Genomic DNA, 22050 nt, shown 5'->3' with positions numbered 1-22050 from the left:
CTCATCTTCCCATCAGGTTGTTCACTTTCAATCCAAAGCTTCTCCTGTTGCAACTAGATCAATGGGCATATGCCACCTAAACCTAGAAAAGAGGTTAGTATCCGGGCAAAACACCTCAGGAAAAATAACCAATCAAGACTCCTTAAAGGACATCTATCACCAGATCAAGGATTGTAAATCAGGCACATCGGCATACAGGTGTGCGCCTCCCCCCCCCCCTGGCAGGATCTGCTGTTCTTTTAGCTTCTTATGTCCCGATTTTTACAAAAAAGGCTTTTAAAATTATGCAAATGTGCCAGAGGGGCTCCAGGCTCCATAGGAGTTAATAGAGCCTGGAGCCCCTCAGGCTTATTTGCGTAATATATAAAGACCTTATTTCTTGAAAACAAGGGGATAAAAAGCTAAAAGTATGGCAGATTCTGCCAGAGGGGGCACATACTAGTATGTCTGTATGCTTGGTTTACAATCCTTGATCTGGTAATAGATGTCCTTTAACTTTTCACAAAATGCTGATAGAACCAAAGTTCATGCACAGTTCACTAGTCCCATGCGCTCCCATTGTGTCTAATGGCCACCGGAGCTTCCATTAGCAGAATGTACCCCATGTATATATCTGTTCACATTAAATTGGATTAGATGTCCTTATAGACATGCGGAGTTCATTTTGATCAGATACATTCATGGGGTACAGTTTGTTAATGTTAAGAGGCTAAAGGACCTGAAGGGGTTTCATCCTGGTCACATGAAATCATTGTAGAACGCTTAGAAAAAGTTGCAGGATTCAGCCTGAGGAGGCCACGCCTCCTCCACACACTTTATATTTGTCTGTATGCAAGACAAGGTTATAAAGATGATTTATGGGGATTTGAGATAAACACTTTTAGCTAAAAGAGGGGTGTTAGTTAGTTAATAGGGCTCTATGGGAACCTGTCACTAGCTGTATTTGTAAAAATGTAGTAACAGGTTCCCTTTAAGCCAGGTATCACATGCCAAACAAAAGACCTGCGTGATGAATTTGAGCCCCCAACTCAGTTTAAATGGCCTGTATTTAAAATCCTGATAGCACTGAAATAGTCCACAAATTTCTGATGGCTGCACTGTTGATGTTGATTGGGTGGTGGCCATTTCCCAGAAGTCTATTTAAATCTGCCTCTCCCTGCACACCTTGCCGGATCTTTGTGCTGAATGCATATGAGAAAGCTGTTCCCTGCAAGTTATTTCCGTGTTGACCTCCCGTTGTGACCTGTTCCTGATTACGCTCATCTGCTTCCAGCCCTGACCTCTTGCTTCATATCTGACCTTGAACCTCTGCTGTCTGCATCGACCTACTGCCTGTCCCCGACCATGAGATTGTATGGCGATTGTGTACCTCGACCTTGGCTGCCACCGTGGACAAGTAGGACCTGAGGAACGACCTGGTGGTACCAGGCCGCAGCAAGACCAACCTGCTTTGTGGCAGGCTCTGGTGAAGACCAGGTGCCACTTAGATACCGGTCCCAGGTGTCGGCTTGTGTCATCGTCTGTGGTGGTTCATGGGGTTCGCTGACCCGAGCCTTGACAATGTTTTTACTAGAAAGGTGATTGGAAAGCTGATAGATTTTTTTTAAACATCACACATGGTGCTGCCATATGATTTCCACATAATACTGCAATTCATTCCCCAAATAACTCCATTATACACCAATTTATACCACTTTTTCATGGCTCCATTTGCTATCCCCTTAATATCCTTGCTTTATCTACACGCTTATGGTTAACAAGACATAACATAAATAGCAGTACACCTTGTAAATAAAATTACTGTATTCCATCATATAATCCTCTAGGTTTAGATACAATGGGAATGAATGATGTCCTGCTATTTACTGTAAAATACATTATACGTGAAGAAAACAGGATATATGGTAATGCAGAGAGATACTGTATATTCCTCTACTAAATTTTATCCACTTGATCATTAATCACTATATTCCTGGGGAGACAAATCTGCTTAGCTAGGCATACCCATGGCAGATATCTGATTTGATAGACAGGAAGAATTATTCATTCAGGAACAATGCTTTCACAAACAGAATAAAAAACATTTTTATTTCAAATTTGTTGCAGAAATTGATAGGTCTATTGTGTCTTGTACCTACTGTCAGTGCTCTTCACCATAAGAAAAATGTGCTTGGATGGTTACCATTAAGGAAATGATATGTATCTGGAAGGAAAATATACAGTTGCATATGTATAAATACATACATATCATTGCCCTCTGTCTGCAGTCGCCGAGGTCAAGAGGTACCAAATTGAAACGGTGGAGTGTAAGAAGTAGACATGGCCTCCTGAGAGACACTTACCTATTTTATAACAACCTTTTTGAGACATCTAATAAATGAAATAGGTAAAACCTCTTCCATTTTGCGGCACTAAATCTTATTTGCCAATTTTAAATAACATTACTACTAGTTTGAACATCTCGCAATAAAGGGAAGGTCTCCACCTAGTGGGAAACTACTTCTGGGCCCCCACCAGTCTATCGTTTATAAAATGTTTTAATGCTTACTATCTGGATACATTAGTAGAATCATACTCATTGCACGGATATGGTACCAGAAGCAGGTATACTACATAATTACAGTAACAGAACTATTATAAAACTATTTATACACAGTGCCCAAAGCAAGGTGCTGCATAGATATAGTACCAATAGATAAATAGACATATACGGTACCATCTTCAATCTTTTTACATAAATACAGTATCAGGACAAAGCTTCCTTAGTTGACAGAATACCAGGACCAAGTTTACTACATTGTTATCAAACCAACTTTGAGCTAACTACATAGTCAGGGTTCCAGTATGTTAAGGTATGAAGCCTGAAATAAGTTTACTACATAGATATGGTACTATAACCAGTCTAACTAACTAGATAACTTATCAGAAATCCCATTACTGCATTACTGCACGGTACCAGAACCAAGAACCATGATAACTTCATAGATGCAGTACTAAAACCATATTTACCATGTGACCCAATGGTTACAGAATCCAATGTAAGGCAACCAGCTTAGTGGTTACAAAACATCTTTAGTTAAGGTTTTCCCCGTATTTGTTTTTTCCTCCTTCCCAGAACATGGCATGCAATATTAAATCACTAGGAAGTAAAATTTGTTATGCAGAAAACAAGCTGTTAAACAGCCCTGTATACAGAAAAATTCCAAAAGTTATGAAATTTTGAAAGTGGGGAGTGAAAACACTAAAACACAAAAACAAAAAAGGGCTGTGTCCTAAAGGGGTTTAAGTTTCTCTATCCCAATACTTTTTTTAATCTTATTCAGTCTTTGCTCACCAAACTCTACACTGAGAGCAGCTGATCAGTGGGGGTCCTGGATTTTGGACCTCCCACCATTCTGATGGAATTTTTTACGGATAGATCATCCTAGAAAATGCATTCAATCTACTAAGTGTAATGATTGGAGAGATAACACGGCATGTTCTTTGCATTGCCATACATACTGATAACTGCTTACAGCAATTTATGGTACGTGTCTTTTACCAGCGGTCTCTGTATAAAGGAGAATACTGGAAAGAGACGGAGCAGGTTTTCTCAGTACCTGACCCTTCCCCATAGGAAACCTATGAAGTATAAAGTGATGTCACTGGTTACCATAGAAACAATACTAATGGGGGAAGCAGTTATTTTCACACAGAGAAACAAAGAAATCGGGCTGACTGCTGTGTTTAGATCATTTTAGCTCCCTGTCACACTGACAATAAAGGTAACAGGCAGCTACTCACTACCGGGCCATGGGCTTGCCAGGAGAAATGGATATGGTAAAGCCCCCTAGCTCGCCAAAGTATATTCGTAGTGTGTGGTTTAGAGGGCATTAAGGCACCTGTCTCTTCATGTACTTGATATGTCAAGAACTAACAATTTAAATATAGATATCTGCCTTCCTAAGTCTTTTAAATGCACTGACAAACTATAACAATCTGTGTTATCTTTGAGGAGCACATTTATTTATTTTGGGTGAATTCCTTCAAGCTGATGGATAAAACGTCAGAAGCACGGAAACTATTTTTCCTGATTTCTTTCTTAAATAAGTGTCTGTGCAGAATCCCTTGGGTAGAGAATCACTCGCGATATAGCCTAGCAGCTAGATCTACTGTATGTTGTAGAAGTGTTAAAAAAAAATAGCATTCTCGCATCTGTAACGTGATAAAGCTATGTATTTTAGCTGTGTAGTAGAGTAGTAGAGCCAACAAATAGGATATGCCGCTCATTGGTCAGGTTTATCTATCTGTTTATGACAGAATTATCTTGTAACACTGTGCCGCACACATCCACCCCTCAGAGCTGCAGTCAAAGACCGATCCAAAAACAGTCCAAAATTAAAACATCAAAAAAGTTATACTGACCGGAGCTCCTGATCATCCACCCTTTTCCTTCTTTTTCCTTTGGATGTTGTGTTACACGAGCTTCCTTTCAATGTATTATTCTCCACAAGCTAGCACAATCCTATAGATCCTCCATTAGGATTAGGTCGCTATGCAGACTAGCCTCCTTGCGTTTTTATCCTCCTTAATTGGCACTACTCACCATAGTAGTTCACTAGAAGAAATATGCACACGGCATAGTGTAGTACTTCTTAGCAAATGAAATTTTAATGTAACATATACTCACAAAATATGTACCCGTATTTTTCGGACTATAAGACGCTTCTTACTATAGGACATACCCCAGATTTAGGCTTCCAAAGGAAAAATATATTTTACTCCAATTAAGAAATCTGTTGGTCGCACTAAAGCACAGCACACACAGCTCTGCTGCATACATACATTTACACACACAGCCCTGCTTCAATTTACACACACAGCCCTGCTTCATCCATACATTTACACACACAGCTCTGCTTTGTCCAAACAGTTACACACACAGCTCTGCATCATCCATACAGTTACACACAGCTCTCCATCATCCATACAGTTACACACACACAGACCTGCACCACCAGGACGATCCACGGCTGCAACTATGCCCGTAGTGGCAGCCAATCTAGGGACACGGGTAGGCAGGACCACGGGATGGCAGGACAACGGGATGGCAGGACCTTGGGTGGCAGTACCTCGGGAGGACGGCTGGCAGGACCTATGAAGGATGTCTGGCAGGACCTCGGAAGGACGGCTAGCAGGACCTTGGAAGACCACTGGGATACAGGACCGCCACAGGATTATAGGGCCACCACAGGATTACAGGACCGCCACAGGATTACAGGACCGCCACAGGATTTCAGGACTGTCACACAGGAACACGGGAACACCACAGAAACACGGGAACACCAGAGGAACACCACAGTAACACGGGAACACGGAGGCGTCTGGAAACGCTAAGGAAACTCGGAGATGTCTGGAAATGCTCAGGAATTACGGAGGCATCTGGAAACGCTCAGGAGGCTTTCTCTTCAGCAGAATGACCTGAAGATCCGGCAGGAGATGCTGGGAGTCACCAGGCTTTATAGCAGAGTTGGGAATGCCAGCGGCAATAAGGAGGGCTCTGGCCCTTTAAATTCTTGGAGACTCAGACGCGTGCGCCCTAGTGAGCGGGAGCACGTGGCCTCGGCAAGAAGCAAGCCTGCAGCCTGGACAGGACCATGACAAAGACATCATCAGCCGGGAAGGGTAAATAACAATCCAGAGCGGGGCAGCGGCAGGCACACAGTGGAGCATGGGTGCACCCGTTTTCTGCAAAATGGATCGCAGGGGCACCCGTGACACACACTTACATGCTGGTGTGTGCCCCCTCTGGCAATATACTTTTGCATCATTTTCATAACATTTTCTGTAAAAACAAGGACATAAAACACTAAAAGAAGAGCAAATCCTGGCAGAGAGGCCACAAGTCAACAAGCCAGTATGTAGATGTCCTTTAAATGCCTTTCTCCACAAGGCCTTTACGATAATTTATAATCACTTCTACGACTTGCACGGCCTTGGAGAAGGGGTTTTGGCTTAATAGGAAAGGGTCCATGGGCCAATCAAGAGACAAATAAGTCTAGCCAAGATACCAGCAAGAACTATCCAAAACCTGATGTTATGGACTCTTGGGTGTAGCATCAATGAATTTTTCCCATCAAATCCCTTTAAGAAACAATCAAGTTTTTATCTCTCATACGGGACCCGCATAATCTCTGTTATTTTCTCATGTTTCATATCCCATGCGTTATTTGGTTTTTCCAAACTCTGTCCCTGTTTACTATCAGATTTAGCCATTCTGGGAACTCATGGCCATTTATCCTTTCCTCAGCTTTTTTGTTGCTTATAACACTAATTTTTAATTATCCATTGCTGTTACTTTCCATCTGGCATTCTTCTTCTCCTCCCCTTTTCTACTCTTTTCTTCTCTTTTCTTTTGACACAAACATATAGAACTACTTTAGAAATATCATACATTCTTAGATTGTCAAACTATTTTTAAATATGTGAGTGCCATGGGATATGTTCTTTACGAATTCCTACATGTTGGTTGCAAACAACCACGTAACCCCATACTTTCCAAAATAATAGGGGTTAAAAATATTCGATTATCAGGTGACATCTTAGTGAAAGCAATATCATAGCTGACCCTATGTCCCATGTAATTTGATACAAAGATTAATGTCAGACAACCTTAAAAATATGTATTATAATCATCTCCTGTTGCTTATGTCCATTTGAAATGACTAGAATAGAGAAAGTAACAGCTCATGAATAAAACGACACTACAAAAACAGGGACACATCTGTTCTTTGTCACCTGCTACCAGTTACATAATACATATAGTAACTGTATCTAATGTGTAGGTATAGAGAGTAATATCATTATACATAAATAATTCTAAACAAAAACATACAGAGATTTAGAATTGTATCATGGAACTTGGAATCTGAGTTATGAGCTTTTTGATCATAAAAGAATTACATTCAAACAGAAATCGAGAGGATGCAAATACTCAGCTGTCTCCATTGTTAGTACAGATGGTGTCACAGTGAGTCTCTGGTGTTACCCAGTCATCATGGTCATGTTACAATGTCACTGTGACTGAGCTCTTAGGATATCGTGACATTCCTCTAATACCATCAATTATTTTTTTTCAAGTACAGTTTTTTCTTTGTTCATAAAATATATACTGCATATTTAAGGGACATAGAAAATAGTAAAGTTATAAAGTGTATGTTGCCAAATTTGTAAAATCTATGTACAAAAAGGAATAAAAGTATCAAAATCTCTTGTCTAAGTTCTCTAAAAGCCTTGTAAGATATGCTCCAATAAAGGATATTTTATTTAGGAAAGATATGATTGTAACCTGCAGCTGCTTGACCTCTAGTGTTTCAATAAGCATCCCTGTCCTCAGTAGGTGCGTTACAGCCATAGCAGCAGCTGAGGCCCGCATCCAGGATATTGTTTTGTATGTGCTGTATGTATGTATATGGTACTGCATGTATGTTCGTAAGTATGTATATAAGGTGTATATATACTGGGGCTTATTTACTAAGGGTCGCGGATCGCACTTTCATTGCACTGTTCATGGTTTTCGGGATTTGCACAGCTTTGACAGATATTTAACAGGGGTTTGCGCTTGGATTGTGTCGCACGCAATTGAATTGTGGCGCAGCTGCGCTGGCTTCCATGCAACCGAAATCGGGGGGGGGGGGCGCCATCTGACAATCCAACAGATTCGGAATGAGCACGGGATTTAAATTTCAATTTGTCTCGCAAGACAATGCACATATACACCAGGAAGAAGAAGGTAAACTCTATCGGACCTGAGCGGGAAAGCGACACATGCAGGATATCGGGTGCACGATCTTAGTGAATCGCGAACTCCAGCGGAATGTTACCCACTGTGTGTGATTGTAACTCACATGTGGGAATATGTATATGTTTTAAGGGGGAATTGTTGTCCCTTTCAGAAGTACGCCCCTGGTCCCAAGATGACTTCTACCATGGCAAACTTTCCTTTCAACCATGCTAGCTTTTATGTTTGTCACTATTCCACTGCAAAAAAGAAGCAGAAGTTACCTTTACTGGGTTTTTATTTTGCATCTTCATAACCCCCAGATGAAGGCGATTCAAACCGAAACACATTATTATTATTTTAAGCAATGGAAACATTTGAAAGTACATCTATTTGAACATATTATCTAGAAAAGTCATTCCTTTCTCTGTCATCCACTATATATGTATTCTACTTCTGAACCTGTATAGGTATATGATAATTTATTACTGCTATGCTTATGTGTACCATTACCTGTGGCTTCATGCACCATTTTGATACCATTTTAACTTTTTTTGATTATGAATAAAGATAAACTTCTTATGTTTGTAAAAAATTATTGTTTTGTTTTGACATCACACCCTGCATATTTCAATGGGGGACATAATTAGCAATATAATCATTTTTGGTGTTTAATACATTTAGTGCTTTACACTTTTTCTTTGCTTCCAACCTTCTTTGGGTGCAACCCAAAGCAGGATGACATTGTTGTGATTAAAATCTGTTCAGCTACAATGGGGTTTAAATGGATTTGCCCATGAATAAAAGTTCTCAAATTTTCACAACACGATTTGGCAGCACTAGTAATTTATCCACATGCTAAATCCATTAAAATCCTTCTTTATTACAAACGCACATGACAAGAATGGACAAAAAAGTGATCTACGCATTTCGATGCGGCAGCATCTTAGTCATGATCCTATCATGATATACACACACAATTAACATATATAAAACAACTTACCCAATGATGAAGCTGCCAGAGTGGGAGGGAAGTGTCCTAAGATTCACCGGAAATCTAACGGGAATACCTATCATACATCGCGGGTAAACCAAGAGGAGAGACAGACTTCCGGGTTCCGGCGGGTCACATGATCCATGTCATAGGATTGGAAAAACAGGCACACCCCCTCCCTGGTATGCAGTAATACAAAAAATGCACGTACATTACAACACAAATTGATAAATATAAAATCTGTTGCATAATATAAAATCTAATTGCATAATTATGAAACCAAACACATAGAATTGTTTGACTAAGAATATGTGGTAACCGATACATATTGTAGATCAAGTACTACCATAATCATGTAAACCACATATTCTTAGTCAAACAATTCTATGTGTATGGTTTCATAATTATGCAATTGAATTTTATATTAAAACAGATTTTATATTTATCAATTTGTATTGTAATGTACGTAAGTCTTTCTCTCCTTGTGGTTTACCCGCACTGTATAATAGGTATTCCTGTTAGGTTTCCGGTGATTCCTAGGACACCTCCCTCCCACTCGGGCAGCTTCATCATTGGGTAAGTTGTTGTATATATGTTCATTGTGTGTGTAGGATCATGACTAAGACGCTGCCGCGTCGAAACGCGTAGATCACTTTTTTGTCCATTCTTGTCATGTGCGTTTATAATAAAGAAGGATTTTAATGGATTTAGCGTGTGGATGAATTACAAATGCTGCCAAATCGTGTTGTGAACATATTTTGATCAGGAGGTCGAGGATCTGAGGAGCATGCACCATCTACACGCCACTACTAATTTGGAGGAGGAGAAGCGTGACTGGGTGAGCGGACAGTTTTTCACTTTTTGCTTCCACGGACTTGGCCTCTATAAGCAGACACATTATGATTGCTCTAGTGCTGTGAGATGCTGTGTGCTGACAATGATTATCAGGTTCCAGGTTTATATACACTTTCATTTAGCTTCTGCACATTCATTAGTATCTGACACCTAGAAAAAGAGATGAGACAGATCATAGATGAAATATGATGAGATCCATGAGATGAATATAACACACATTACACTCTCCAATACTGCTAACTCACACACACAGTCAACTCGCCTCCTTCCTTTGATATAAAGATCTTATTTCGCCTGTATCTTGTAGATTTACTCTCCTCCCTCTGCTGTTTGCCAGCAGGAAGGGTAAGAGTCTGTGAGTGTGTGAGTTCGTCTTGCAATCTTGTTTTGGAAATATTTTAAAAAGTGATATGTTTGGTTAAGGTATAATCTTTTTATAATGTAATTATGTATGATGTAAAAGAAACACTGTTTGGAAGAGCTTTGACCATTAGATTAGCAGCTTCCTCTAATGAGATCTCGGATGCACTTTCTACACAGTCCTGCACAGATCCTGCACCTTAATAAGTGGTTTCAATTGACCAACGCTCCGATGCTGAAGAGAACATTGTAGATCCTTACTTCTGTTTGAAAATATACCTCAGAGGTACTGTTGATGGTTGTGCCATCTTCCAATCAAAAGTTATGGGGTTTTAATAAAACCCCAGAAGCAAAGAGTACCTCTCTGATGGGAGGGGTATAGAAAAAACTCCCCCATCACGGTCAGAGGACGGGGTCAAAAACCTTCTGGCTTCAAATTAGTGAAGCAGGCACAAGGCCTTGTTCATTTTGAGGACTCAATACATTAGAAGACTGGATCGCCCTCCATGCCTTGCATAGCAAGATTTTTTTGTTTCTATTTCCCCTGTTTGTAAGTATCATATGTGTATTGTTTTTAACTTTTAATTTTGTTTTCGAGTGTACTGTATTTTTTAATGTATATTAACATTAACAAGCCTCTGCTTGTAGCCTTAAAGGATCTGAGTTTCCAAAGGTATTACATTACCAGGTCATTTAACATAGTATATGTAGTGCAAGCATGTTCTCTGTGAATCATCAGTTTTCATTGCCCATGTGGTTGAGGTGTCTACGCCCTTCTTTCTGTAAGTAACTTGTGAGTGGTGGCAGTTTAGACTGGATGCGAGATTGTGTGGAATAAATTAAGTGTCAGTACGCCATTTTGTGGAAGTCGGTGGAGCTTAAGGTCTAAATTCTGGGACTCCATAGAGTAAGTGCACCCCGTGTTTGGACTCCGGTATGCGGGGTTCGTGACAATATGTATTTGATCGTCTATATTAAAAATGGGAAACTTATGTGCATTTTGGGGTCGAGATAATTGGCCAGTCCGGGACCCCAAAATTCCTATTGGTTGCCCTGCCTTCATTACTGATATTAGAAGATCCAACTCTTCACATCTGCAATAAACATGCCTGGTGAACTCTCTATAGTCCTCAGTATGTCAGTTCCAGACCATTGCTGGGCATGAGGATGATCACCAAAGACTGTTATCTGCCATAAGAAAATAAACACTAAATCAGAAAAAGTGATATATTCTGTTATAAATTTAGAAACACATTCCATTAAAGTCATTAGTCTATTAGTGACAGTACACTTAAAGGAAACCTACCATTTAGAATGGCAGGGGTAAGCTGTAAGTACCGAGCACCAGCTCAGGGTGAGCTGGTGCCGGTACTTACTTTCGTTAGTGTTATAAACCACGGTATAGCTGTGTTAACACTTTTTAAACTCTAGACCAGGATGAGGAGGAACATGAAGGGCAGAAAGTTAGTAATATCCTGAGCATCAGTAAAAGGAGCTGTATTCGGTGCATCAAATGATAGATTGTATATTTCTTTTTTTTTTCTTCTCTTTTTCCCCACGGCAGAAGGGTGGGAGGGTGGGTTGTTGGACTCAGAAGGGATGGGTCGGAGGGGGAGGAGGGTGGTTGGCGGGGGTTATTGTGGTGTTTACTTGGGCTACAAATCATTTTGCCCCTTTTCATGTTTTTGATAAACTTTTGACATAATGTTTTATAATGTTTTGTAACCCTTGCTGTTAATGTTAATGTACTATTATAAAAATAAATTTCTTATAAAAAAAAAAAAAAAATCTAGACCAGAACAGGCTTCGGTGCTGCGTGCGCACGATCATGCGCGTGCCTACATAGGAAATAGCGGAGATGTTGCGCGCTCACGGACGCTCTCCTGCTCTAAAGTTTAAAAAGTGTTAAAACCGCGATACAGCGGTTTATAACACTAACAAAAGTAAGTACCGGCACCAGCTCACCCTGAGCTGGTGCTCGGTACTTACAGCTTACCCCTACCATTCTAAATGGTAGGTTTCCTTTAAGGTACACTATAGGAAATTATTCTGGAGGCCTACTATGCCACCAATAGATAATTTGTGAATTAACCTGTAAAAACAGATGCAGTTTATTGATGCTGAAGCAAGCTCAAAATTGGATTGTCTTCTGCACCTTTAGGGCTTTTTATTGTTTCAAAATCTCTGTCCAACACAGGGTTGTTTTGTATTGGTAATTAAATTAAACTTGTTAGCAGTTTTATGCTGCCTGAAGATGACACATCATTAAATCTACAATATCTAAGCATCTACAGTTTACAAAATACATAATTTACGAGAAAACATAAGGGCCAATAATTTAAGATTGGCACTACATGCACAAGTCCTATTCATCTGGCCTACTGCAGAATTATGAAAAGTCTGCCACATCTATAGATTTCAACCGTAACCTACAACTTTTTTACCAGAATTTTTTTTTTTTTTTGCATGACTCAACAATCAATTTTCTGGCATAGAAGGCATGATAAACTACTCTAACAATTTTTTATTCCATTTCTGTTGGTGATAGGGAGAGGTGTCTGATCACCTTTGGCTTATTACCATCTAATTTTAATGACAGGTTCTCTAATTTGAAACCAATGGAGAAAGACTTGTCAATCAAGCCAAGTTTGAACATTTTCCCAAAGAACATACCTTCTCATTCACAAGTCTTTTCAAAATAGTCCTCTGTCAACAAGCCTCCTCTGATAGGTTCCTTTTAAGTGGTTTACATAGACTTGACGTGGTTACCCTAGAACTTGATATGGATGGTCTCATGTGATGTGGAGGGACTATATACCCCTATAAACCTTGACTTAATTTAAGATAAAACATGACAGCTCTTAAACCTAAGAGGCATTCAGCTTCTTTTGATTTTGATTTAGCTTGAGCACAATTATTTTTCATACAAAGACAAATTATATTTACAACTAAGAGGGATGGTGATGGGGACCACATGTGCCCCTTTGTTTGCATATTTGTTCTAATGGTATTGGAAAAGACTAGAGGTATAATTAGTCAAGGAATTGTCAGTAGGCCAAGTGTTGATGAATAACCAAATAACAACCAAATCCATTTCCTATGTGGATTTGATATATTGTACAGATATATTGTTATTAATGAGAATTGTCTATTTACCTCATTGTGCTCTATATGGACAATGGCCACCATCACATGGTTTTTATGACAGTTTTTTGTTCCTAGTGAAGGCTGGTGTAATATATATATTATAAACCATAGTACACTATTGTAGGGATTTAACAACCCTTTAAAAGGTGTTTGGAAAATAATAAGGGGAAAATCACAATATATGTTATGTGTCAATTTAGCACAAAAATGAAATTATTTATTATGTCAAATCACAAAACACAGAACAAAATAAAAACAATTGAAATATAAAAATGTACCATATACATACAAAGGGGTTGCAATAGTGTTTGCCCCCATAAAGTCGAACCCCCCACCTCCATATAACTTATAACGACTACAAAATGAATATTGCACTTAAGACTCCACAATATACAGTATAGCATCAAATAATACAACAATATATAAACAACAATTATTCTTCAAAGCAACCAAAGTGCCACAGACAACCTATAAATGAAGTGTGGAAAAACTGATATGGCTGTAAAACTGTTGTTGTTAGGTTGGAAAAATACATAAATGAATGCAGTTACTGTTGACAAGGATCCAAATCCGCTATCAACTGCTTAAATAAGAGCAGGGATTCCCCTGGGAAGGCGGCTACAATGGTAACATATGTATACGTACACAGTGATCTGGAAGTTATTCCTCTATAGCTATTTTAAGCCTACTGATATATTACTCTTATCTAATACAAATTCTAAAAGTGTTTGTGTTGACAGAAATGAGGACAGAGTGACTTTGTATCAAAGTAACTTTTAGAAGTGGTTGGTATACATACATGCAGAATTTATTTTTACATGAAATGTCTTCTTCAATTCCCATTTAAAGTAAGATTCTGCTCTTTAACTACCATGCAAGAATGCTAACTCTTATACTGCCATTTCTTACTGTGTATGAATCATAATCCCTGTCCATAAACAATAACCTGCCCTAAAGAGAGGTGCCTTTTAATGGAGTTCATTGGAAACAGTTTTTTTATGAAAACTTTTCTTTAACAGTTATGATGCCTTTTACGCCAGGACGTCCATAAGGCTCTTGTGGGACTGTACCTAAAGCATTCAGATACATATGGAAAAGCTAAGCAGCAGGATAGTTTTTTATTTTTATTGTAGAAAAAAAACATTTAATCTTGTTCTTGGTTAGACTGCTGCCCCATACTGCCAGTGTGTCTTAAACTATAAGAGAGGTGGCCCAGTGAGTCCAAGGAAGGAGGGCATTAATTACCACTTCTATGTTTTCTGACATATAAGCTGTGAAAGAGACACAATCCCTGGCATACATCGAGAAATTAAGATTTTTCTCTCCCCCTATTCCACCTCCAGATCAAGTGGGTGAGAAGGGGCAAGCAGGAGGCCTGACACATTAACTAGAGACTGACACAGGTCCTGCATTGGTTATAATGCAAGACCTGGCATAAAATTAATCCAGGTGCTAAATATTCCTGGAAACTCTTAGTATATCCAATGCAGTTGGAAACATGAAGAGCTGGGGTACAATGTGACAATGTGCCATCTTTTAATAAACTCCCCCCAATGTATATAGGAAGGAATAAAAGAGATGTATAGTATATAGGGGTAGGAAAAAAAGACCCTAAAGTATATCTAAACATTTGACAACATTGCATGAATAAATACTCCAGAAGATAATAGTAAACTTTGTAATATACTTTATTAAAGCAATATGCTCATGTGTCCTTCTTTTTATCCTGCCATTATTCCTCATTTAAGAAATTTGTGTAAATCACCTTTCTGTCCTGTATCCACTGACAGCTGAGAAATAAAGGAACCTTACCTTACCTTATCCAGTCTCTGGATAAATCAACTAAAGAATTTAAGAGATGATAACCTTTCCTTTCTCATTTTATCCATAATATGAAATTAAAACTCCAAACAATGAAAAATTATTAAAAGTTAACTTTTAATCTATGTTAATCCTAAAATGAAACATGGTGATATTAGATTAATCTCTACCTTAACTCGAACCTCTTAAGCAAGTCTCCAGGACTTTGCCCGAGCTGCACCAATTCTCTGGAATGACCTTCCCAGACTACTTTCCAACATATAGTCTGGTGCCAATTATCTAATGAAACATTGTCCCCAATCTGCCACCTCTGCTGGAGCCTTGCCCTGACTGGTATACTCTTTCCTTGGTCCTACCTTAGCTCGAGTTCCCTGTAAGGAAGAAAAAGTGAACTGTCCAACATGGCATTTTTTGCCAAACAAATTGGCTCTTCAGGGGATTATGTTCAGGAAAAAGTAAAATTATAGTGTCAGTCTATCATGAAACTCGTTCCCTAAACCTGTGCCAGTGGGTCAGTCTTTGGATAGTCTAATCTCATTTCAAGGACGAGTCTTCCAGGGAAATACTGTTGAGGTTTTGAAAGAGTTAATCTTTAGCCGAATACTTTCAGATGCAATGTTTTTTGCTGAAGGAAGAAGCAGAACAAATGGCACAGAGATGCTGCTTTAATTAATGAAGATTACAAAGTTTTCTATTATCCCCTGCTCTTTTCATTTTTAAAATAAAAAAAATGCTTCAAAGGTTTAGTTAGTGTTAATGATCTTTAGGAGTGGGGGTGAAGGGGTGTCATAATGTATAGGAGTGGGGGCTTATGGATGTACAGTATGGTAATTGTATAAAACTGGTAAGTCTTGTAGACTTATAGTGGGGGCACAGGGATCAATAGTATATGGGAGTGTGGCACAAGGGGTTCTCATAGTCTATAGGAGTGGGGGTACATTTGGTAATAGTTTTTATAAGTGAGATACTAACTACAGGATAAAATGTGAAGATGTTCACTATTATAATTATTTAAAGTTAATATGATAATAGTCAAGTATAATGGGCCTTTAATGTAGAGGGGTGTTAATGTTCAGTGCTTAGGACAGTGTGAGTGGTAAGTATGACCCAATTAATGGATATTTATAATATATAACTTATATATGTGTGCATATATATATATATCTAAGCAGCCTGGTAACATGGCAGCATGTGCATCTATAGTAAACAATAGAATCTGCAGGAAACTGTATACAGAAAGCAGAGTATATAAGATACTTTGAAGAACAAAGCACAACACATGGCAAGAATTAAAAAGCTGCCATGATACTGAGACTACTTACACATAGTTTTTGTTGAGATAAAACGTCTTTTCGGAAAGAACAATCTGGAACAGCTGCTAAGAAAAGTGACACTATGTGGCTATTTCTAAGGATTACATTTATGTTTAGTGAAGGACGTTCTTATTAAATGAGCTGACAGATGCTGCTGAACCACACAAATTATCACTGCTGCCTATAAAGCTGAGAGGCTATGACTGTTATAGAGTCCACTTAAATAGAACTAGTGGGCTTTTCTCATTGGTCTTAATGACAGGATGTGCAGTAACAGGTGGAGTGAGCCAGGAGCTTAGAAGGTGTCTCCTTTGTAGTACAGATTCATGCAAAGTTCATGCTTCAAGGTCACTAATAATTGTGGAAACTTCACTCAGCAGTACGATTAAACGTCTTTTACTCTCTATAATGACAGGGTCTCTCTTGCTTTTTCCTATAAATAATATAATGGCTCTTTAACCTCTTAACGCTCAGCGATATATCGGACGCTGAGCTGATGCCGGTTCAGCTCAAGATCTGAGCCGAACCGGCATCGGGAAAGACGGGGTGCCGGCTGTGACTGATAGCCGGCACCCCAGTGTAACACCCGCGATCGGAGTTGTCTCCGATCGCGGGTGCTTAACCCGTTAAATGCCGCGGTCAGCGCGACCGCGGCATCTAACATGTATCTGGGGGATCTTTCCCCCACGATCGGCCCCCCCGAACCGTTTTCGGGGTGCGCCGATCGTTGCTATAGTAACTCTGGGGTCCGATCTGGACCCCAGAGTTACCTGCAAGAATTGCCAGTAAGATGGCGTCTGTGACGTCATCTTACTGGCACAGTGCCAGCCTATGCAAGTGTATAGGCTGACACTGATAATACTCTGCAATACATGAGTATTGCAGAATATTATCATGAAGAAGCAATCAGATGATTGCTTCTTCATGTCCCATGGTATAAAAGTGAAAAAGTAAAAAAAAAAAGTTATTCAATAAAAAAATAAAGTCATAAATCACTAAAAATGCCCCAAACCCCCAAAACATATAAAGAGACATATAACTCAAAAAAAAGTCTAAATCATAACACAAACCCCACATATATAGTATCACCGCGTCCGTAACAACCCGTAGAATAAATGTAAATCATTATTGAACCCGCACGATAAACGCCGTAAAAAAAAACTGTTATAAACCCTCCAAAAATTATGATTTTTACCTTTTCAATCCCACAAAAAATGCTATAAAATGTGATCAAAAAACCATATGTACTGCGACATGATACTGGTGCAATGTACAACATGTCCCGCAAAAAACAAGCCATCAACCAGCTCCGTAGCCAAAAAAGTAACAACGTTATGCCACTTGAAAGACGGCAATACATAAATGATAGATTTTTCCCCACATTAGGGTTTTGTTTGACAAATTTAGTAAAACGTAAGAAAATATATTCATGTCTGGTATCCCCGTAATCGTATCAACCCATAGAATAAAGATAACATGATTATTAGTCTATACGGTGAACACCAAAAAAAAAAGAAGTAAAAAATCCAGTACAGAATTGATGCTTTTCTACTCCTGTCCTCAAAAAACGTTCCTAAATTTTCAACAATAGGTGATACAAACCCCAAAATGGTAACATTGGAAAAAGCATCTCATCCCGCAAAAAAAATGGCATCACATGGCCCCAATAACGAAAAAGCGAAAATTTTATAGCCTTCAAAAGGGGCCAATGAGGAAACTAAAATCCTGGCAGCTGCAGCGCCCTCCTTCCCTTCTGCACCTCGCTGTGCCCCCATAAAACAAGTCACAGCCACATGTGGGGGGTCTTTGTACTGGAGAAATTGCAGAACAAATTGTATGGTGGGTTTTCTCTTTTTATCTTTTGGAAATGTGTAAATTTTAGGGCTAAATGAACGTATAAGGGAACAATATGACCATTCTAAATTTCACCTCCATTTTGATTCAATTACTATGAAGATCTCAAGGGGTTAACAATCTTCGTAAAAGCGGTTTCTGATAGCTTGAGGGGTGCAGATTTGAAAATGGGTTGGTTATATAGGGGGTTTTGATGCTAAATATGTAAAATTTCATTCCAAACTGTATTTATCCCCAAAATAGTCAATTCTGAAAATCCGGAAAAGCGCTATTCTTTTTGTAAGCCGCGTGACATCAAAATAAATTATCCAGACATTTCAGAAATTATGAAAATGTAAAGTAGACAAATGGGAAATGTTATTCTGCAAGTTATTTAGGTGGTAAATCGATCTGCCTGAAAACGCAATGATTTTGAATTTCGAAAATGGCAAATTTTTCCAAAAATTTATCATATTTTCTTTTTTTTTGTAAATAAATGCAAAACTTATCTGCCAAAATTTACCACTAAAATGAAGTACAACATGTGGGGAAAAAACAATCTCAGAATCGCTTTGATAAGTAACAGTGTTCAAAAGTTATAACCGTATAAAGAGACGCAAGTCAGAATCCAAAAAATCGGGCTGAGCCTTAAGCTACAAAATGGCTGTGTCCTTAAGGGGTTAAAAATAACTACATCCATTAATGCACTAGGATATAATGGAGCCATACACTTATCTTTTACCAGTGTGACCTTAAACTGCATCTGTGATACTCTTTTTTTCATTCTATTGTAGTGGAAACGTTTTTTTATATCAATGTTATGATTGCGTTTTTTTTTAGGCTGGTTACAAAATCTTTATGTCTCTTCCCAATTCCTAGAAAATTCCATAATATCCATAAAGTAATATCATCTGAAAGGGAAATTTCTGTCTTTTTCATAATGACTGTTATTAGTTGAATTACTTATTGGTTAAGGTGCAGTCATGTAGTAATTTACTTAAAAAAAAAGTGTCATTGATGGAGAAGTGATGATTATAGAGGAGCAATAGATTTGCTGTTAAAATATCTCTTGTTATGTTCATTTTTCTTAATGGAAGTCTACCCCCCATTCCCAAGTTGTATATAACTACCAGGACGGTGAAGTAGATGCAACAAGAAAAGAACTTCATAGCTAAATGTAAGGGTAGAAGCACAAGCCTATGGTCAGTCTATGACTCACGAATCGGGCATTCTCCCCCACAAAACAGCAGCACCAAAGTGTACTCATGATTAGAGTGTCTCACTGTGATTTCACTGTGATCGTGTGTTTCTAGCCATAAAGGGGATGTCCATGATTTTAAAAATTTTATATATGGATGGGGGCTATAAAAACAATAAAAACCACTTATACTCATCTCCTCCAGCACTCCTATGCAGCTGCTGCACTGGCTATCACTGTTGGTTATCTGCATGTTTCACGCAACGCAGTGGTTAGGACGGCACCACTGACCTCTCTAAACAGAAACCTAGTTTAGTGTAGTTTTTATCCGCAGACAACTGACCCGGGAGCATAGCTCTGCCATGCCTCCATGCCTCCCACTCCACTTGCTGTCCAGGGCCACCAGCCCATCTCTCAATGCTCCACACCTTCATCCATAACTGCACGGCACAACTTTCAGTAGTAGGCATGGGACATTGAGAGATGGTATTGCAACTCTTAGGCTGATATCCGTATCCAAAACACTTCTATGGGTTCATGACCCTTTACGGGAGCGCTACGGTGCCGGACATGTCCTATCTTTCTACGTGATACGTCGCTGTGCGCTGTATATGCTTATGGAGAGGGGCGGGGTGAGCTGCGCTCATCCCCTGCTCCTCTCAGCAGCACTGATGTATGCCCCCCGTACTACGGAACGGCGGGCATACATCATCTGAATGTAGCCTAAATGTTCAATATGTTATTATCTTTCTACAAATTTTCAGCTGAACTTTTTCATTCCTGATGACCACTTAAGGAATAATGGAATGAATGGCTGGGTGCATGTTTGGGCGCCTTTTATTTAAATTTAAAAAAAATTTCAATAAAGATTATTTAAATAAAGATTATTTAAATAAATATGTTTTTGTATGTCCATGCCACGGCGATATAAAACCTTACATCAGCATGAAATGTACTGGATTTTTAAATTACATTGTTTAGTTCCATCAGGTCTTAATGAACGCCTTGAAAGTGTTTTTTTAAATTCCTAGTGTTAGTGTTTATCACCATGCATATGTACCCAGGTTATGTTAGTTATTTATCTCGTGTATATGTATACAAATATATTATATATCTATTTTTAAGTTTACGATTTTATCAATATTTTTATGTGACCATATTTATTTATACATCCATTTTATTCCGTTGCCATATCCCATTCTTTTATGTTTTTATCCATTTATTGATTTATCTATCTAATTATTTACACACTACTTATGTAGAAATATATATATTTATTTATTTAATGATCTTTATTTAAAAACCTTTTTTAATTATCTTTATTTAATTTTTTTTTAAATTTATAAAAAAAGGCGCCCAGCCAGCCATCCATTTCATTATTCCTTTAGTGGTCATCAGGAATGTAAGTTCTACTTCTATTTTTTCACATCTTATGTAACTTTTTATGCTGTCCATTACTTTGGCATATGTTCATTAGGTTTAGTGGCTAATGTATATCCCATTATGAATTGGAATATCCTCTAATGGTGTTACCCTATGTACTAGTATTTATCATGCATTATACTTGTAAGTGAGAATTTTTTCTTACGCTATCTACAGATAACTTTGCTTTCCTATTTTATAATTTTACTAATTATTAAACAAAAGAGTTATGTTCATTGCATATGTTTATAATAATCCAATGCTCTTATAATCCTCTGTAGGCGCTAAAATTGTATCAATTTATTATACACTCACCGGCCACTTTATTAGGTACACCATGCTAGTAACGGGTTGGATCCCTTTTTGCCTTCAGAACAGCCTCAATTCTTAGTGGCATAGATTCAACAAGGTGCTGGAAGCATTCCTCAGAGATTTTGGTCCATATTGACATGATGGCATCACACAGTTGCAGCAGATTTGTCGGCTGCACATCCATGATGCGAATCTCCCGTTCCACCACATCCCAAAGATGCTCTATTGGATTGAGATCTGGTGACTGTGGAGGCCATTTGAGTACAGTGAACTCATTGTCATGTTCAAGAAACCAGTCTGAGATGATTCCAGCTTTATGACATGGCGCATTATCCTGCTGAAAGTAGCCATCAGATGTTGGGTACATTGTGGTCATAAAGGGATGGACATGGTCAGCAACAATACTCAGGTAGGCTGTGGCGTTGCAACTATGCTCAATTGGTACCAAGGGGCCCAAAGAGTGCCAAGAAAATATTCCCCACACCATGACACCACCACCACCAGCCTGAACCGTTGATACAAGGCAGGATGGATCCATGCTTTCATGTTGTTGACGCCAAATTCTGACCCTACCATCCGAATGTCGCAGCAGAAATCGAGACTCATCAGACCAGGCAACTATACTATAGAACTATCACTGTAGAAAAGTGATACATCTGGCCCAATGTTTTATACTTACTTGTATCTATTTACCTATGTATTTATCTAACTATATTTCCATATCGCTCTTACCTATGTAATTATTTAATTGTATTTACATGCCACTATTTTCTATCCTTATTGCTGTGTACAGGGTTTTCCATTTTTTTATTTGTCCATTTATTTTTTTGCTAAATAAAAAAAACACTTTTTCTTATTTATGAGAATTAGTCTTCATGATTAATACTGACACTCCTACTAGTGGTTATTTGGTATAACACTCCCCCCCCCCTTTTTTTTCTGACCTTTTCTTCTCTATACTACTCTGTATACCAGCCCATATACAGGTGACTGGTTTCCATTTTGAAGCGTAGGAGCTGCTTGTGCGAATTACCTA

At 38.6% G+C, this 22050-nt stretch overlaps 1 long non-coding RNA gene across 1 annotated transcript in view; it reads right to left on the bottom strand.

Moving 5' to 3' along the window:
* Positions 1–9636: 9636 nt before the first annotated feature.
* The window catches only part of LOC140119084 (uncharacterized), a 141826-nt gene continuing 129412 nt past the window's right edge, over positions 9637–22050 (bottom strand). The window contains exon 5 of the long non-coding RNA XR_011853327.1: positions 9637–9758. This is a non-coding gene — a long non-coding RNA (uncharacterized lncRNA). The remainder of the gene's footprint in view (positions 9759–22050) is intronic.

The sequence above is a fragment of the Engystomops pustulosus genome, chromosome 2 (assembly GCF_040894005.1).
Source record: "Engystomops pustulosus chromosome 2, aEngPut4.maternal, whole genome shotgun sequence".
Taxonomy (NCBI): Eukaryota; Metazoa; Chordata; class Amphibia; order Anura; family Leptodactylidae; genus Engystomops; species Engystomops pustulosus.
This window is presented reverse-complemented; position numbering and strand designations above follow the sequence as displayed.